Below are 19668 nucleotides of genomic sequence, written 5' to 3' on the forward strand. Positions count from 1 at the left end.
TGGAAAGATAGCGCTGACAGTTTCATCCAAAGTTCAAAATTCACATCAAACACATCCACATTCGAGATCTGTGTGTGAACCACGCAAATTTAGAGGTTCACGTTCACAAGTGAACCTTCTTCATATATTACATTTTTCACGACATTATAGCATCTTTGGCTGAAATTCTTTGCATTTTAACTTCAGGCCACTCTATGCATGGCGCTGGCAGCATAAAAAATATCAACACTAAACGAGCGTGTACCTCGCTAATTTCAACGAATTTACATGCATGAAAGTTTGCTCGAAACATCCAGCTTTCCGTTTGTGAATATATAGTGACTCTCTGCTGTGAGCTTTACCCGCAATCATACAAAGAACGAAATACACTGCATGTAGGTAGTCAATGAATGGTGCTTCTTCAATCAACCAATCAAATTGATATAAAGAATACGTACATCGTTTTCTAATGTAAAAAATCTAGCAGGAGTACTGGATCCATCTTGATTTGATATGTCCATTGTATCATGAAAATCAAATCCGTCCGATTGGGGTGTTGGCTACTGTATAACTTGTTTATGGGGTAATGTCGGTAGCTTAGTATAGAAACCAGTTTTACACTCTGCTCAATATCTACGTAGCAATAGTCAGGCGGCCACTACATTGTCCAGTCTGGCCTAGACCGTTACGGAGTAAACATCATTGCAAGTCCTCGTCGAAATTGTTGGCAAAGCGACGGAAGACATTGATTTTACGGAAATAATATAACATTTAATTGACCTAGTTGCTACATTTGGCGAATTCAACATGTACTTCAGCATTGTGGCATAATGTGGCATGTGTCGTCGCTAGGTATCGTTTACATCAGTAGTTCTTAACCTTTTTTCCTGCAGAGCCCCTTTCAAAAATTGCCTTGGTCTGGCGCCCCCCTATTTTAAGGACTGTAATAAAAACAATGTGTAACTGATCGAAGTCTGGTTTTGGATTGGGAGTTCGACATTAGAAATTTGCGCTTGAACTGCGCCGACTAATTTACGATATAATATTTGTATGAGCTATATTCGGGTTCAAATCAAGGTTGTTATAATGACCATCGGGTAAGGCCTACAGGCTAACACCATTTGGTTCGAGCTCGTTCCACACATCCTGAATTCACCTCTGCGATTGGCAATACGGTGAAGTTAATTGTATTGGGTTATGTTTTATTCATTTGTCTGACTACTAGATCAACTGAGAATGTGGTAGAGATCTTTACTCACATTAAATTTACTACTGAACCCAGCTCTTAACTTGAACATGAATGTGGGTCAAACACTATAAGCAGGATCATCCTTTAAGATACGATGAAGAAATATTCTGACGATTAATTTTGTAGCTCTTCAATATTGTAGCTCTCAAGTATATTTAGGTAATCATTTTGACAAAAAAGCTTCAAAGCATCTTTAGTGTACAATAGGGCTATTCAAAAATTGCTTTTTTCATGATTCCGGGGATTCACTGATTAAATTGTTAGGTTGCCCAAGAAAACGCTGCACAACAAATTTGGCTCAAATCCAACAAGTAGGAGCGGCGGCCGAGCTATAATTTAATTTTTTGAATTTATTTTGAAAATATAAATATATAAATTTCAAATTATATAGTCAACCCCATGAAATTGTTGAGTTGCCTAAAAGAATGGCGCATAACAATTTCTGCTAGCTTTCAACCAGCAGAAGCGAAGTTATTTCAGTTGAAACTTGCGTATATGCAAAAATAGCCTGGATGGTGGGTAATCCCAGAATTATTGATGGAAAACTCATATAACTTGACTTGTACCGGTTGGAATTGCGTTAAATTTGTTTTGTGTCGTTTTTGTCGATAACTCAACAATTTCATAGGGTTGAGAGCGAAATTTGGAAAAAAAATAGAATTTTCATTGGATCTGCGTCCGCTTTACTGTTTGGAATTGAGCCAAATATGTTGTGCAGCGTTTTTCAAGCAACCTAACAATTTAAACGGTGAATCCCCGGAATCAGGAAAAAGGTTATATTTGAACCACCTAAATGTACAAATGTATCACTCTCAAAAGTGGTACAGCGCCTTTTCGATTTCGACACTTTGTGCGGTGCAGAATACAATGCCTATTTGGAAACATTTTGTTGAAAATAACCCGAACTAGTTTGACGGGAGTGTTATAACGGGGAATGGGCAATCCAAAAGTACACGCAATTCATTGTATATGAATTAAAATTAACCACTGCATTCCTGAAAACATCGTCGGTGTATATTGAGTAGGGTTGTTCAAAAATAACTTTTTTTTCCAAATTTCACTCGCTTAGTGATAAAATTGTCAGGTTGCCTAAAAAACTCTACACACCAAATATGGGACAATTCTGGCCTGAAAAAGCTGCGCAATCCTAAATGAAAATTTCGACCATTTTTGAATTTATGGTAATTACGGTGGCTAATTTCGACACTTCGATATGACCAAATATCCTGTTTCAGACATGCCTGAAGGGAATGTGAAGCTTTTTCCACGAGTTTACATCTTGATACTGGGCTGAGATAGAGTTGGGATATTGAAATTGTTAATTAATGAAAAATTAATTTGACACTGATTTGCTGGAAATGAGTCAACGAAATTGAAACAGTCTCGTTAAAACGATGGTGATATATATTAGCAAATAAAATACTTTTAAGGCTAAAATCGGGCACCATGAACAGAAAATGAACTGACGCAGAAGTAAAATACAGCAGAATATATTTCCAGGCTATTATCGATAACTGAAAGTATCTTTTGTCGTGCCCATGTTGATTTGACGACGTTGTGGCTGTTTTCTTCGCAATGCGTTATGATATTTGCTTTTCACGGCTCCTATATACCTCTACAAGGCGGATTACGAATTCTTAGACATTATTTTCGAGTTTTAGCGGATCCGCATCATCATAGGCCATTAATATGTACCGTAGTGAACTCGCGCCAACCAACAATGGGATGTTTGAGGTATGTCATGTTTCCAGTTGGCAGTGCAGTTAGGAGGAATGGTTCCGTGCCTTTTCTTCTGCAGTCAGAGAGTTTGCGGGGTCGATAGACAGTTCAATACACTACAATATCCAATGAAAAGATAAGGGATAAGCAAACATTGCACAGTGAGTTCAACATGGCGTATCTGTGGGGTCGTTGTCTCATATACTGAAACACGAGACCAGCGTCGCTATCAACCTAATTATGACCTGAGATTCCTTGAACATCGAATCGCGAGATACTCGAGTTCCCTCAATATAAATGTCTTGAGAATGATGTGGGATCTCTGAAAGTCGGCATAATGTCTCGCAAGTAGTAGTTCGCTTGCCAGAGGAACATAGACATTTATCAAGATGTAAACGCGTGTAAAAAGCATAATTCTCACTTCAGGCATGCCTGGAACAAGATGTTTGGTCATATCGAAGTGTCGAAATTAGCCACCGAAAATACTATAAATTCAGAAATGGTCGAAATTAAATTTCAATTCAAGATCCCACGGCAGACATGCCACTCCTGGGTTTTTCCACCCAGATCTGGCTTTTCCGAGCATCACCTGCGTTTCTGGGTTTTTGTCCTTAAAATCTGGGTTTTTTCAACATCATGTTCGCCAGGTTAATTTTATGTGCGAAAATCAATTATATTAGATTAGTAAAATCATAATGTTGAAAAATGCACGAGCTTCAGTTGTCGATTGACTGCTTGGTTGCTGCATTGTCGAGGAATGTTGTTATATCGTAACGGCAGAGTCTCGAGAAATGCTTTCACTACAAAATGAAAGAACGTGATGTGATGGAGCGTTATTGTATACCAACTTCCATCTCGCAGAAAGTCATGTTCATAGGGCAGCTCATTGGAATTAGCAACCGTTTTCTTACAATCTATGTCGATTCAAGACTTGACTGCTAGTATCAATAAATAAAATAAGATCTTGGTTGCTTTCAGAGCTTATTAAGTAATTACTTGCAAAGTAATATTATTATTCATCACACGACCTATCGGAGCAACGCTCACCAATTATTTTCGTAGCAATGCGTCAAAAGGAAAACAACATGTATTATTTTTCATATATTTGCATTGTTATAATATGAACTATTATAGTTTCAATATCAAGGGCTAAAACTTGGTTCTATGTCAGTATGACAGTCAGTTTCCATTTCCTCAGCTTCCGCATAGGAATTTGAGTGAAATATAGGATCTGGGTTTTTCTGGGTTTATTTAGCGTCCCCATCTGGGTTTTTCCGAAATATCCCAGTGGCATCTCTGTTGTACGGTCTTTACTAGTCAGAATTGACTAGTGGTGGTGTGTAGCGTTTTTATAGGCAACCTGAGAATTTGATCACTAAGCGAGTGAAATTTGAAAAAAAAAGATATTTTTGAACAACCCTAATACTGAGCCTGGCACCCGGCGAAATACGTCGTTATTTGGCAGATTTTGTCGAATTTTAGTTTGCAATGAGCACTCAGGGATATTATATATTATAAATTATTCTACTGTATAATCATGCATCCATAAAACACCATCTACTGCGAGGTTATCTTTCTTCAGCGTACCTCCCCAACCCTGCCATACCACCCCTTTTTCATTTTTTGACTAAACATTTTTTTACAGCCAGAATGTTCAGAGTCAAGTGTCCCTGTTTGATGCTGGTGTGATCAGACTAGATGATCTTCACGGTCTTATCGATCATTCCTATCTAATGCCGAATACTGTGCATGCATATTTTCTGTACCACCATTGGATGGAAATAATGCCTCTCTCTCTCTCTCTCTCTCTCTCTCTCCCTCTCTCTCTCTCTCTCTCTCCCCTCTCTCTCTCTCTCTCTCTCTCTCTCTCTCTCTCTCTCATTTGCTCATTACTCGCTTTACGCCAGGGGTGTCAAACTCAAATTGCGTCACGGGCCGGATTCGATCTTTAAAATCGCTCGCGGGCCGAACCGGTCAATGACTCCATAATGTTATCTTATACCCTTCATCCTAGTGGCAACAAGAGCAAGATCACAATACCGGAGTCGGATGCCTATATTTTTTCCTCTTTCGGCCTTCCGCCATAATTTATTGCTTTAAAATTTCAATACAAATAAATTCAATATATATATAGTACTGCAAAAATCGAATTTTTCCCCTCTTCCAGGTTTCGATCATTCGTCATCTCTGCACGTCGTCGTCCGGTCCGAGCACACGCTCGCTCCGTCATCCGTCGTCGAATCAGGATCACTTGTTCCGAGCACGGGTTCTTCACCCGGCTCGTCGTCGTTTGCAAATTCGTCGTGTTTCAAGCTCGAGCTTGGTTCGTCATTTTCCGTTCTTTCGACAGGTTTGTCCATTTCGATCGGCTCCAGGTGGTCGTCTGGTCGATCGCTCGTCAGTGGTTAGTAAGAGGTGCGTTTCGATGGTTTGCATTCTCTTTCATCTTAAATTTTTCGATCTTGTCTTTCATTTCTTGATGATTTTTTCTTCTTTTGGATTTTGGTGAACGTTTTCCAATGTTTTAAACGTTTTTGTTAGTATTTTTGCTACTGGACTTTCCATCCAAATCCTCTCCTGTTTCAGTATCCAGTTTTCAATGTCCACTTGTCCAGGCTTCTTTTCGTTTTCAATGTCCTCTTTTTGTAAACTGCTGTTAGCGTCGTCATCATATCGACTCGATCGCCTTCATTGTATAGAACTGTTTCATTCCCAATCCTATCTATACATATCGCTTTTTCGGCCATCGATAGCACGTCTCTTGTCGGATGCCTATAGTGTTGGCAATATATAAACATTGTACATGCTCGACATTTGCTCCTTGAAGGGTTATTTAATGGAAGTATCTTCCATCGCCCATAAAAAATCTAAACATTTGTTACACATGTGCCGGATAATATAAGCAATTTACTCGGAATGGCTTCGCGGGCCGCTTGACACAGTCAATTGCGACGAGGACTTGCCAGGAATATAAGCTTACGCCTTAACGGCTCTTACGTATCGGCCTGACCGAACAATGTATTTGGCGTCTGAGTATTGCTACATGGGTATTAGGCAGAGTGTAAAACGGGTTTCTATACTTGCTGCCAATATTACCCCACTAACAAGCTGTACAACAGTAACCATCGCAACACCCCAATCGCACGGATTTGGTTTTTATGATGCAGTATACACATGAAGTCAAGATTGACCCCGTACGCCTACTAGATTTTTACATCAGAAAACGATATCAATCTCATTGATTGGTTGAATGAGCATCATTCGCTGACTACATGCAGTGTATATTGTAACAAAATGCAAGTAATATTTTTGAGATTGTCACGGTGCATGCTCGTTTAGTGTTGATTTTTTATGCTGCCTGCGCCATGCATAGAGTGGCCCGTAGTTGAAATGCAATAAATTTGAACCAAAGATGTTATAATGAAGTAAAAATTGCAACATATGAAAAAGGTTCACAGTGCAGAACCTACCAAGGTTTTGTTGTGAACGCGAACCTCAAAATTTCCGAGGTTCACACACAGAACGCGAACGTGAACCTCACGTTCACACCATCCCTATATTCACTACTCTGACTCCAAGGTGTGCTGAAAAATTGGCCAAACTCCGACTCCTCCGACTCCGAAGCCCTGCTGGTAGTGAATTTGATAGTAGCGTACGATTACATAGTAATATTATTCTACGGCCCGCAGTACTTTTGATGTTAAAATGCCGCCCGTTATACATGGAAAGTTGAGAACCCCCTTATGATATTCGTCTCTCGTTCATATTAAAGAGAATCAACTACACTTTGAGAGAGTCCGAGTCGGTCCTTGGCAGACAAAACAGGTCCGTGAAAAACAAATGTTGAGAAACACTGCATTAGACACGTCTAAATCTTTTCCAGAAATCATGTCTGTTTAGGAGCAGGAAGTCAGTTCATTTTCGTCTTCACCATCGGGGTGTTTGGGCGTTGGAACAGGGCTTTGGAGCAGTCGTAAATTTACATTGCTCCAGCTCCGGCTCCGGAGCTTTCTTGTATCATACATTAGCTCCGGCTCCAGCTCCGGAGCCGCATTATTACCACTGCTCCGGCTCCAGCTCCGGCTCCGGTTTTGAAAACTATCGAAGGTGTCTGTCTATATCAGGGGTGGGCAACCCGCGGCCTGCGGGCCATATGTGGCCCGCGGTAAGATTTTGAGTAGCCCGCGATCTAATTTCCCATTATATTATCGAAATTCTATTATAATATCGAAATTGAATTGCTCATATTGTGAACTTGCAAGGCCAACCAGAAATATAATTAGCATGGCCGCGACACTTGGGATGTTGATGACTAAAATATCAGTTCCGACGCATTGGCAGATCCAGGGTCCAGGGTCCAGAAGTCACATTTTAGTAAATTGTCGTACATTACAATAGACTATAAAAGCAGTAAAATTTTTCTTCACGCTTCGCGTGTTTAATTGTCACACGATTTCTTTCTCTGTAGCCTACCCCCGCCTGAAAATGAAAAAGCGCCTGATTTAGCCTATTGAGTCTAACTATATTAGCCGTCAGTAACATCGGACGCATGAGCAACGAAGACATGGGTGCCGCCGTGTCGGCTTGTGACGACATAGTGAATACTTGTCAATTGTCGATAACATCATAGTTGCACTATAGAGAGTAGAGCCCGACCGATTATCGGCTCGCCGATAATATCGAGTCGATATCACGCTTGGAGAGAAATATCGGTATCGGCCATTGAAGGTAAAAAAAATATCGGCCATTTTCGTGACGTCACAACATGGTGGCAGGGAGTCAGAGAAGTCGATAGAATACGTGAGGACGGTAAATTATAAAAATAAATGGCCAAATGGCTGCATATAATGCATACTGCATACAGGCAGTAGGCGTGCCTATCTGAAAAATATTTTAGATAACTAACCACCGTTATGCCCCACTGACTTCCTGGGAATCCCCCTGCAGTAATCTATCACCATGAAGACAGCAGAGATGAGCGGATTTGAAATTTCTATGTCCTAATCCAATCCAAATCCGAACCTTCAAATCCAAATCCAAATCCTAATCCATACCTTTTTCATATTCAAGTCCATGTCCAATCCTAATCCGATTCCAACTGGAAATTCAGAAAAAATATTAATTTATGCAATGGAGGGATTCGAAAATTTTCTTTCACAACCAACGATTCACTTGATTCAAGATAACTTAGTAACCATAAGTACATTAATAACTGATCTGAATAAAGTTTGTCGCCATTCGCCACACGACATTACAATCTCCCAGAAAATAGTTCAATCCAATCCAAATCCTAATCCGTTCTGAAAAAAATGTATAATCCAAATCCAATCCAAATCCGACAAAATATCACAAATCCTGTTTTTTCAAAACCTAATCCTAATCCATGCTCATCTCCGGAAGACAGAGAGCAGCTGGATGGATAGTTGTCTGCAGAAGATTTCAATCAGTAAGAGAAATGAGAACTTCAATCATGCTGGACTGACCCTCGTGATGATAAGAGAAAAGCGTCGCGTCGAAACGTTTCTCTGAAGATAGTGCTATTGGTTCCGTACCAAGACCAACAGAGCTATTTATACCAGTAATGTATGAAGTCGTCTGACTGAGGCCTGCGGGGCCACCATGATAGGAAATATGCGAGCATAGAGGGAAAGAAAATCAAGCAAACGTGGAGTAAAGCCAATAATTGATACGAAAATATTTGATTCCATGATGACATTAGCCAATTATTATTGACCAATTGATTGTTGAAATGCTGGTCATGGTCAAGGCCTAAGGGCAAGGGGATGGGTGGAGCAGTTGCAGACGTGGACAATTTGAGTTGATTTTCTCATCCTCTTCAGCTATTTGTTAATGATGTGCTGAAGGCTCCAGGTGCACTGTCAGAAGAATATCAATATTTAGTGAAACCTTGAAGGAAAGATCCCCTGCAAGGGAGCGGTGGAACCGAAATGAAGAAAGATTTCCAATTCTTGCTGTGCCACTAACTATGGTACCAAGTGAAAGACTGCTCACTGTGTTTTAGTACTATATACATCATTTATGGAAGACCACAGAAGTTCACTCCTTGGAGAAAGGGCCGAGAAATTGTGCTTCGTGAACTGTAATCTGCAACTGCTGGATTGGTGCATTTTTGATATATTTTTATAGCCCCTAAATCATTTATTTCATGTTCAAGCATATCAATGGCTGTAAAGTTGTTGAAATAAATGCTCTGAGGTGTTAAATAAGGGCCTTGAGCTAGATTCCACATCTTTTGAATATCGGCTGAATATATCGGGGTTATCGGTGGAGGTACTGGATATCGGTGTTATCGGTATCGGCTCAGAAATCCAATATCGGTCGGGCTCTAATAGAGAGTATGACTGGAGTGACGACTCGATTGTTCTGCCATTGTTAGCCGGCAGAATGGTCACGGTCAGATGGCTGCACCCAAAACAGGATCGCTCAGTGCTTGTTTCTATGGCGTTCAAGGCGATTCGTCGTGTATTTCTTGAAGCTGCGTCGGATTTAGTTATACAGTTCAATATTTAGGTAGCGGTGGCGAGCCGTTATGACTAGTGAATAATACCGTGTAGCCTCTGTTATATTTTTCGCCAGAATTAGATCATACTTCGTCACGCATAGAAGTCGGTATCATGGCTGATTCGGCCGCATCACTTTGGCCTTTGGGGATGACTGGGAGGGACTAACGGAAATGGAAATTGAAGAATGTTTCGAAGGACGCAATAACTGCAAAGGTGTGTTTTGTGAGGAATGCGAAGCATCTTTTCCGACTGTGAAAGCTTTGAAGAAACATTACAAAAATCATAAAGTTCTCACCAGTAATTGGCATATATCTGAGGATCTGTAATTGCTGTTTTGAAGAGGGCTTGTTTAAATAGCAAAAAATACTTTGAATGCGCCCCATTATTCGAGGAACTATAGACATGACCAAAGCTGTTCTATTTGTGGAAAAACTCCATTCTGAATATTGTAAACTTGGTGTTGACGGATTTTATCAACATTATTTTAATATCTGCCGTCAAGCTAACAAGTTTCTGGGTTTGCCACAATTGCCAGCTTCAGCATTACTTTAGAAGATTTTGATTCTCTCGTCTGCGGTAAAGAGCAGCAGCAAATCACAGAGATTGGAGGAGTCAACAGCAAGGAATCTGGTAAGTAAATAGCCTATACTTTGCCTTTCCTTGGAAAAACTTTGACGTGTTTTCAGACATACTTGGTGCTTTTGGGAGCCATTTCTAAGCAAGCTAACAAAACAACTGCAGCGCCATCGGGAAACCTCATTAAAGTGATGCAGAAAAAAGACGGTGGATTGAAGAGCCCGTCTGAACAGTTTCATGGCATGGTTCTCCACTTGTATGTTATCCACAGTAAAGAAATGGCAAAACCCCTGAAAAAGATGAATTTTTTCAGGGTACTTGAGGCAATTCAATGCGATCCATTCAATAACAAATTGATTCATACTGTATCACTTCAATCTGGTTCAGACATAAATGAGATTGAAGATGTCACGGACAAGGCAATGAAACACTTGAATAACATATCTTCTCACAATTTTGCGAAGTTTGCATTGCATGAGAAGCAGAAAAAGTCTTCCAAATTTTCCAAATGTTTGCGAGATAGCTTGAAAAAAATTAAAATATGCTCTTTTAGCACAATTTTCTATACTTTCAAACCTCTTGTTTCAATCATGATGCTGTTGAAAGTTTTTGCTCTTTTGTTATTGTTGGAATTGTATATGCCATGGTATTTCTTCACCAATTTGACAATTGCTACTGCTATCGCTGTGGGGTTTACTATAATGTAAAGCAGGGGTGTCAAAGATACGGCCCGCGGGCCGCCTCCGGCCCGACAGCCGATTTCATCCGGCTCACCAGCCGATTTCATCCGGCCCGCGAAGCAATTATGAGTAGATTGAAATATTTTTATATTTTCCAGCATATATTTCTGTTACCAATGTTGAGATTTTGGCAGTAAATACTTCCATGTTCATAGGTCCCATTATAACCACCCGACTATGTGGTTTCACTCTAGTTACCACTAGTAACAAGTCGGTGAAATTTACATCCAATTTCAAGAAGGCCAAAAGTGAACACTAAATTCAGAGTTCTATACAAATATGGACCAAGAACATGGTCAAGCTAGCAATTCGGCTTTTGAATGGTGTTATGGAATCAATATCTCTCAGAGTCCTAACACAGTGGTTCCCAACCTTTTTGACCTCGCGGCACACTTCGAAAATTAAAAATAGTTCGCGGCACACTAGCACAGTGGTTCCGAACTCTTTTGGCTCATACGGCACAGGCAACTACCAGAATGCGTATAGCAGCAACTATAGTTTTACTGAGGTGGTCACTGACGAAGTACTGCTACCTTTTCGGAGCACTCAAGTTGGCGTTTCTCTGCTTGAGTTTTCTTTTATCTCTGCGGACATCTCACAAATACGTCTACGAATGGTATCATTTGACATGGGACTCGTTTTGAATTCCCCCCAAACATTTTTTTACAATTTTATTGCAGGCCGGAAGAAGAGCTTTCTCCGTTTCCATGTGAGGTTTTGAATTATGAGCTATTACCTCTGTTACCACATAACTGGCCAGCTGAGATATCGTTCAAACTTCAGGTTCAGCCTAATTTCATAAGATTGACTTGACAATGAAGTCTGTCCACTACCGCATTGTCGATTAACCGTCGCATCGAAGAGTCCATCACGATCGCCACTAACAAATACTGAGGTGTATTATACAATATACATACATGGATGGGGAAGCGAGTGGCGCAGTTGGTTAAACACTGTAGTCACGACATCGATGGTTGATGGTTCGAGTCTCGGCTCTGCCATGTTTCTATGTGTCGGAGGTTTATCTGGGCTCCTCATCGCCGATCCCGCTGTAATACAGCGCATTGAAAAAGCCCAGACAAAGAGAGAGCCGAACTCACGAAAGGAGGCAGCAAATGAGCAGAAAAAGGACTCAAGTCCATGAAGACATGACATTATGCGTTTATGAAATTTACTGTGTGGGCGCAAATAACCCCGAGTTGAAAAGCGCCAATTATATATGAGTTAATAAACAACAACAACAACATACATGGATGTCAAACGCATTTCCACGCAGATAGTGTAATAGCACCTGTGGGGATATAGTCTTACTGGCAGCCACCCGCAGTTCAATTGTAGTTCCAACAAATCGGGATAATAAACCTCAGCGGAGGGGAAATTTGTAACTGATATAATTTGATCAACTTTACTTCTCAATTCTCGAATTTGTCGCCTGCAACATAACATTGCGCACTGAGCCTTCATTTTACCTGCAGTGCTGGCACGCTACCTAACAATCGAGAGTGAATGGTTATGTTGGCAATTCTAATTTTTAAAGAAGAACATCACTTTCAAATGAGTTCATTACTCGATGGCGAGAATGCCTTCCTAGGTGTTGGAGGTTTATGTAGGCTCCTACTCGTCCTATACGATCTGCAAAAGCAGTGTCTTACAAAAAGTGGGCCGTGCCATAAGTTGGCATCTGATGAATCAAAATATGTAATATCGGCATGGTGTAAAATGATCATCAATGACGAAGCCATGGCAAGAATACGACTACAAATAGAAGCATAAAAAGGTCATCAACCTGCGTCATGTCCCTGTTCTTCCTCCGGTTCTGATGGGGGTGACAAGAAAAAGGTGAACAGTTCGGCCACACCTCAATATCACGGTCCAATTACCCGAGTTTAGTTATCACCGTCCTAAATGCTACTACGATGCTACTATGTGGGCAAACTAGCATATCACACTCATTGACGGTGGAGGCCCCAGTTTGATTCATGGCAGTGCAGTAGCAAGTAACAAAGCGTTGCAGATTTATTAGATTATCCGCCCCTATACGTTGCTGTGCTCAGAGCGTCTTTACAATAAAAAGTCCTGAGAAAGACTCAATCCATGACCTAATGGGGGTGCCAGATTGAAATACTAGATTGAGATACCGTAACTACGGTCGCCTCGGCATCCTTATATCTGTTCATTGCATCGGATTGTGCATCGCGTGTCTTGATCGGGTAAATTCAATACAAAAACCAACAACGACACACTCAAAATTGGGATTTTTGTTATACTTCGACATAGTTTACCACATTTGCTCGCGGCACACCTGAGCAGTTCAATTGGCACACTAGTGTGCCGCGGCACACCGGTTGGGAACCACTGTCCTAACACAAGATGTTCTGGAAGCAGCATTTGGACCTTTGGTAACTGCAGTTGACATTCATTAATATTATTCACGAATGTTAACCTGAATTAATGATTGCCTTTATAACAGCGGTCTTCGATGAGATACAGCAGGAATCCAGATATTAGCCAAGTCAGTTACTCAGTAAATACCTTATGCCAGGAACCCATGACCAAGAAAAGATGCAGAAAATGAAGCGAATGTAGTTTCTGGTAGTGTTAGTATGGTAGTTTTTTCTCTCTGTGGCAAATGCTGCCTATCAACATTGAGATTCCCTACCTAAAAAAGGAAACCAATGCGTTGGTCGAAACCTTGACGTGGTGCATTGGCTTTCTACTAATCTCGACCTGCAGAGGTCTTCCAAGCGAATTCCAGGGTATTCTTGTATTTTTGGCAATGACAACGAGTTCCATTCAAGTGCGATTTTGCATACTTCCAAGGAGTAAGCTCTGACTATTGTGAATCGAGATCAAGCAGAACATTAACATCACACAAGGCTCTGGTTCTAGTCATACTCAAGTTTCTGCGGGTATCGGACAGGCATACAAGACTGTTGCGATATAATTTGTTATATTCATACTCGAATTTCTGCAGTTAATATAGGACATATTTTCAATCAAATATATTGTGAACTGCATATCGATATAGTTCAAGATCTTTCCACTTGTTCACTTTGTAGTATTCGTCAGTCGTCCTTTCCATGAATTCATCTCACAATAGCCAATACACACGTACCAGATATTCTATATACCTTAGGCTTACCATACGTCCTCTTTTAAGAGGATTTGTCCTCTTTTTTGACTTTTTTGAAAGTGTCCTCGGAGGACGCCCTTTTGTCCTCTTTTTTGAGATTTTGTCCTCTTTTTTGAAAATTTAGGTCAGATTTAGAGGAAATTGCGAGTGATATGTGCCGCAAATTAGCGCAGAAGTGAAGCTCCGGCGGGTATTTCGGAGGGAAAAGTGGTGATTTCAGCTCTGAGCGAAAAGAAGACCTTTTTTTTTTTTTTTTTTTTTTTTTTTAGTCATCCACCTGGTAATGTGGAGTGAGAAACGTGTTTTTGAGCTCTGAGTGGAAGTGAAGACCTTTTTTTTTTTTTAGTCATCCACCTGGTAATGTGGAGTGAAAAACGTGTTTTTGAGCTCTGAGTGGAAGTGATGACCTTTTTTTTTTTTTTTTTTTTTTTTTAGTCAACCGATCATGAAGCAGGTGAAATTTACCTGTTTTTGAGAATTCTTCTCCAGTTATGCTTGACTGAAATTTCTGAAAAAGTGTCCTCTTTTTTCATTTCCGAAATATGGTAAGCCTAATATACCTTCTATCATTATCTTTATATACGTAGTAAACTCTATAAAGGATCAAAGCCACAATATCACATCAATCTCGTGAGAAATGTAACATAGCCTACACGGTAATATTCACTAGTCATAACGACTCGCCACCGCTACCTAAATGTTGAACTGTCCAACTAAATCCGACACAACTTCAAGAAATACACGACGATTCGCCTTGAACGCCATAGAAACAAGCACTGAGCGATCTTGTTTTGGGTGCAGCCATCTGACCGTGACCATTCTGCCGGCTAACAATGGGAGAACAATCGAGTCGTCACTCCAGTCATACTCTATAGTTGCACTAGAACGCACTTTACTCCGTGCCACTGCCGTGTACAGCATTAAAATTCTGATGTGGCGTTTTAACACTGGCACTGTACTCGTTAACATTAAGCCATACAGCTCAATTCAATCTTTAAATGTGCGATTATTATTCAACTGTAACTGTAGTAAGAGCAATATGGGCGGATATAACCACGTGATCAATAAAAATTCGATTTGTACCAAATGGCGAATGGTTTGACCATAGTGTCCTATATGGTGTCGACACAAGCAAATCGCACGGTTCAATGAAATTGTATCACGTCACAGTTTCCATTTGGCTACAGGCAATTTGACGGTGATTTTTGACCAACTTGCCGAGCATTAAATTTGATGAATCGGGTATCAATCGAAAGCTGACGCTGTCCTGCTTGCGAAAATATAAATTTTATTCCACTCATGGCCCTGGAACCCCCACAATCAGCCCCCAATTATTCATTGTCGAGTAGATTGGAAGTAGTGACGCAACAATGATGTCTGGTGAAACGAGAGACTCGCTCAAGAGCAAGGATGCGGCCGAGCGGCGAGAGTGGGATCAGCTGACGTCGTGGCAATAGCGATGTGCAAACGCGCCACAGAGAAACCCTGCGCTGTTGATACTTTTTCTATGCGTTTCGGTACAAGCGAGCACACACCAGCCTTTCCTTGACTTGTAAGGGTAGAACTGGGTCCACGGAATGTATTAGGGCCCTACCAATTTTCGCGCAATATCCTTCAGCTGATAGAGATATGTAGGCTACGTCTAAGTAGTCTACATTGGATATGTCAGATTATTATGATATCGATTGCCTTAGCCCGCTTGTTGCGTAGGGCTCCAGAGATGCGTGGCGCTGTTGATACTTTTTCTATGCGCTTCGCTAAAAGCGAGCACACACCAGCCTTTCCTTGACTTGTAATGGTAGAACTGGGTCCACAGAATGTATTTGGTCCCTACCAATTTTCGCGCAATCCTTCCAGCTGTTAGAGATATTTCTAGTAAGAAAAATATACTTTCAAGTAATAAAGATTCACTCAAGACAGCAAATTTAGATAATGTAAATATATCATATTGTAGTAATACAACTACAGTGTTGAGTTTTCACTCTAGTCCCCATAAGCACCACGTCGGTGACCTTGCCAAATTCCGAGAAGGCGAAAAAGTGCAAACTCTGTTGGGCCGAATGGACAATGGACATTCAGTTATTCACAGATGCGAAAAAAATACTGCAAATCCGTATTACGTAAGATACATTAGGAATATATATACAGGCTACAGAATGAATATAATTCAAATATCTGTGATACCACTGTATTACTTTTGACGCAAAAGGTCCCCGGCATTCAAAAAAACTATTTGGTGATTGAAAAATGCTAAACCAACTTCCAACGTCAACGTTTATAGTGATATCAGATATATTTCAGTGAAAAACAAAGGTATGAATTTGGTGGTAACATTTTGGAATCATTTGGCAGGTATGGCCCGCGAGTTTTCTAGTAACGGATTGAATCCGGACAGCGATACCAGTTTAATTCGACACCCCTGCTGTCAAACTTTATTCAACAATCAACATTTTACCTGCTGCATTCGCGGACCAAGTCCTACCCATACGGATCAAATAAAAGCTTGTAATGTATGCTCATGCTCAATGCTCCCTGCTCACACTTAACCATAAAAGCGACTATAGAAAGTATCGACACCCGCCATCAACAGCGCGACGTGTCTCTGGAGCCCTACGCAACAAGCGGGCTAAGGCAATCGATATCATAATAATCTGACATATCCAATGTAGACTACTTAGACGTAGCCTACATATCTTTATCTGCTGAAGGATATTGCGCGAAAATTGGTAGGGCCCTAATACATTCTGTGGACCCAGTTCTACCCTTACAAGTCAAGGAAAGGCTGGTGTGTGCTCGCTTGTACCGAAACGCATAGAAAAAGTATCAACAGCGCTGCGTTTCTCTGTCGCGCGTTTGCACATCGCTATTGCCGCAACGTCAGCTGATCCCACTCTCGCCGCTCGGCCGCATCCTTGCTCTTGAGCGAGTCTCTCGTTTCGCCAGACATCATTGTTGCGTCACACTGCCAATCTACTCGACAATGAATAATTTGGGGCTGATTGTGGGGGTTCCAGGGCCGCGAGCGGAATAAAATTTATATTTTCGTAATCAGTGCAGAGTCAGCTTTCGATTGATACCCGATTCATCAAATTTAATGCTCGGCAAGCCGGTCAAAAATCACCGTCAAATTGCCTGTAGCCAAATGGAAACTGTGACGTGATACAATTTCATTGAACCGTACGATTTGCTTGTGTCGACACCATATAGGACACTATGGTTTGACGTTCGATATTGGTGCTCTCGTTACCAGTCCATCCGGTGTCGATCAAGTTTATCGGAATACGATATTTTCCCGTTGAAACGAATCGAATAATCGAATTAAACGCTGTGCCATGCACATTGCGCCATGCCCATAACCAATTAAACTATGCAGTATATGCACATTGCACATTTACAAGTTTACGAAACAGATGATAACAAATTGTAAATCGCGTATAAAATCAGTAATTTGTCTCCAACATAAAATACCAGGTGTTTTTGGGCTACTCTTCTGCCATCCCCTATTTACGCTCGAAAATCCTTACTGGAGTGAATGACGATGATGCGCAGTAATGAATTCCAAAAAGCGAGTGGCGCAGTTGGTTAAACCATAGTGTCCTATATGGTGTCGACACAAGCAAATCGCACGGTTCAATGAAATTGTATCACGTCACAGTTTCCATTTGGCTACAGGCAATTTGACGGTGATTTTTGACCGACTTGCCGAGCATCAAATTTGATAAAACGGGTATCAATCGAAAGCTGCCGCCGTACTGATTACGAAAATATAAATTTTATTGGCATTGGGACGCAACAATGCTGTCTGGCGAAACGACAGACGCAACAATACTGTCTGGCTCCCTTTTTCTCGAGCACCTGTCTCGTTTCGCTAGACAGCATTGTTGCGTCCCAATGCCAATCTCCATAACAATGAAAAATTAGAGGCTGATTGTGGGGGTTCCAGGGCCGCGAGCGGAATAAAATTTATATTTTCGTAATCAGTACGGCGGCAGCTTTCGATTGATACCCGTTTTATCAAATTTGATGCTCGGCAAGTTGGTCAAAAATCACCGTCAAATTGCCTGTAGCCAAATGGAAACTGTGACGTGATACAATTTCATTGAACCGTGCGATTTGCTTGTGTCGACACCATATAGGACACTATGGTTAAACACTGTAGTCCCGACATCGATGGTTGATGGTTCGAGTGTCGGCTCTACCATGTTGCTATGTGTCGGAGGTCTATCTGGGCTCCTCATCGCCGATCCCGCTGTAGTACAGCGCATTGAAAAGCCCAGACGAAGAGAGAGCCGAACTCTTGAAAGATGGCAGCTAAAGATCGCGATCGAGGAGCAAAAAGCACAAAGACATCTGACATTTCTGAAATTCATGTACTGGGCGCAAATGACTATAATAGCGATAAGCGCCAATGATTTAATAAAACAAACAAACAAAACATGTTCAATTTCGCATCCCGAATATAGAACTATCACGCAAGAACGAGTATTTGCTCGTCCGATTCATAGCAACGATGAGATTGAATTTTTCGGCTCGTGTTCGTCATATCGACATGTGAAACGACATCACGTTTTTATCCTCTCTCCTATTTCGCGTAATACATAGTGATCATTATTTTCGAACCGTATACAATTGGCCAACAAGGTTGTGCTGATGCTGAAATTGCGGGTATGCCGAAAACCCACAATATTCACAGGCATATTTTGCATACCGAGGTTCGGCAATAATGTATGAAAATTGAACATTGAACATAAGAATGATCTGCTGTTAAATCCCCAGGAACATGGGTGGTCGGAAAAGGTAGCGCCAAAGAGGAAACGATTCTTAATTTCGCGAAGGCCTGCTGTTGAATTATGTGAACTCAGCAGATATGGTTGTTGCATATACATCACCGTAACTGCCGCACCCCAAACCCCCCAATTGGGGGGGGGGCGAGCTCGAAGGGGGCCCAAAATTATTTCGTGAATTAGCATAAATCATAGAGTGTTTGCTGAAAATTTATGCAATTTTTTCAAAAATTTTTCTCGCTGCGCGCGAATTCAAGTAGTCGTGTATCTTTATTATGGGCATTGGGCCATTACCGCGCCATGACCCACTAAGACATACAATCAAGTTTTAGGCCATATAACATGCGACTCCAAGAAGTGTGCCAGAACGATCGGCAGCGAGAAAACCTTGGCCGAAAGGGTCTATGCCCTTATGCTGACCAACGACTTCGTTATATAAACAAAATACATATAGGTTTAATTGTCCATATGCGCCTAAATGACTGTCGCCGAATGTTCCTGTCTTTGCAATCTGAACCTCACAAGACAAATACCATCCCGCTGGGAAAAATTTTATGCCAGTGAAGAAATATCAATTTGAAATCGTGTGCGTCTCTTAGTTTAGAAGCCTACGTTTGGGCGATTCTATATTTTTTGATATAGCAGACTAGGAGTCACGAAATAACATCATGTAATGAAGTCATATCAACGGGTCCGCCCGCCCGAAGATATTTAATTATTATTTACGGACCCTCCCGTCTTCAAGACACTTTACTCAGCTCTACCGGTAAATCTAATTACGTGAGTAGAGAGGACAGTAAATTGATAGCATAATATATATGCAATCGCCCATCTGATTGACTGATTTTATCATAAATTATCGAAAATTTTCGCGCTTGGCGCTGGCTCACAATACAGTACAGATGATTTCGTGACAAACGCGAACAACGTGATGGAGGGGTCGTTTCATCACCCTATGGGAGCC

The 19668-nt window shown here is 41.1% G+C and overlaps 1 long non-coding RNA gene across 1 annotated transcript; it reads right to left on the minus strand.

The window, feature by feature from the left end:
• Positions 1 to 8293: 8293 nt before the first annotated feature.
• Positions 8294 to 15001, minus strand: LOC145437121 (uncharacterized). The gene is made up of 3 exons (XR_013914589.1): positions 14481 to 15001; positions 12700 to 13918; positions 8294 to 8333 (listed from the first exon to the last, which is right to left on the minus strand). It is a non-coding gene; the product is annotated as an uncharacterized LOC145437121 (long non-coding RNA).
• Between the last annotated feature and the right edge of the window lie 4667 nt (positions 15002 to 19668).

Source organism: Botryllus schlosseri, chromosome 4, assembly GCF_051294905.1.
Source record: "Botryllus schlosseri isolate E-star chromosome 4, Bs_hap1, whole genome shotgun sequence".
In the NCBI taxonomy this organism is placed as follows: domain Eukaryota; kingdom Metazoa; phylum Chordata; class Ascidiacea; order Stolidobranchia; family Styelidae; genus Botryllus; species Botryllus schlosseri.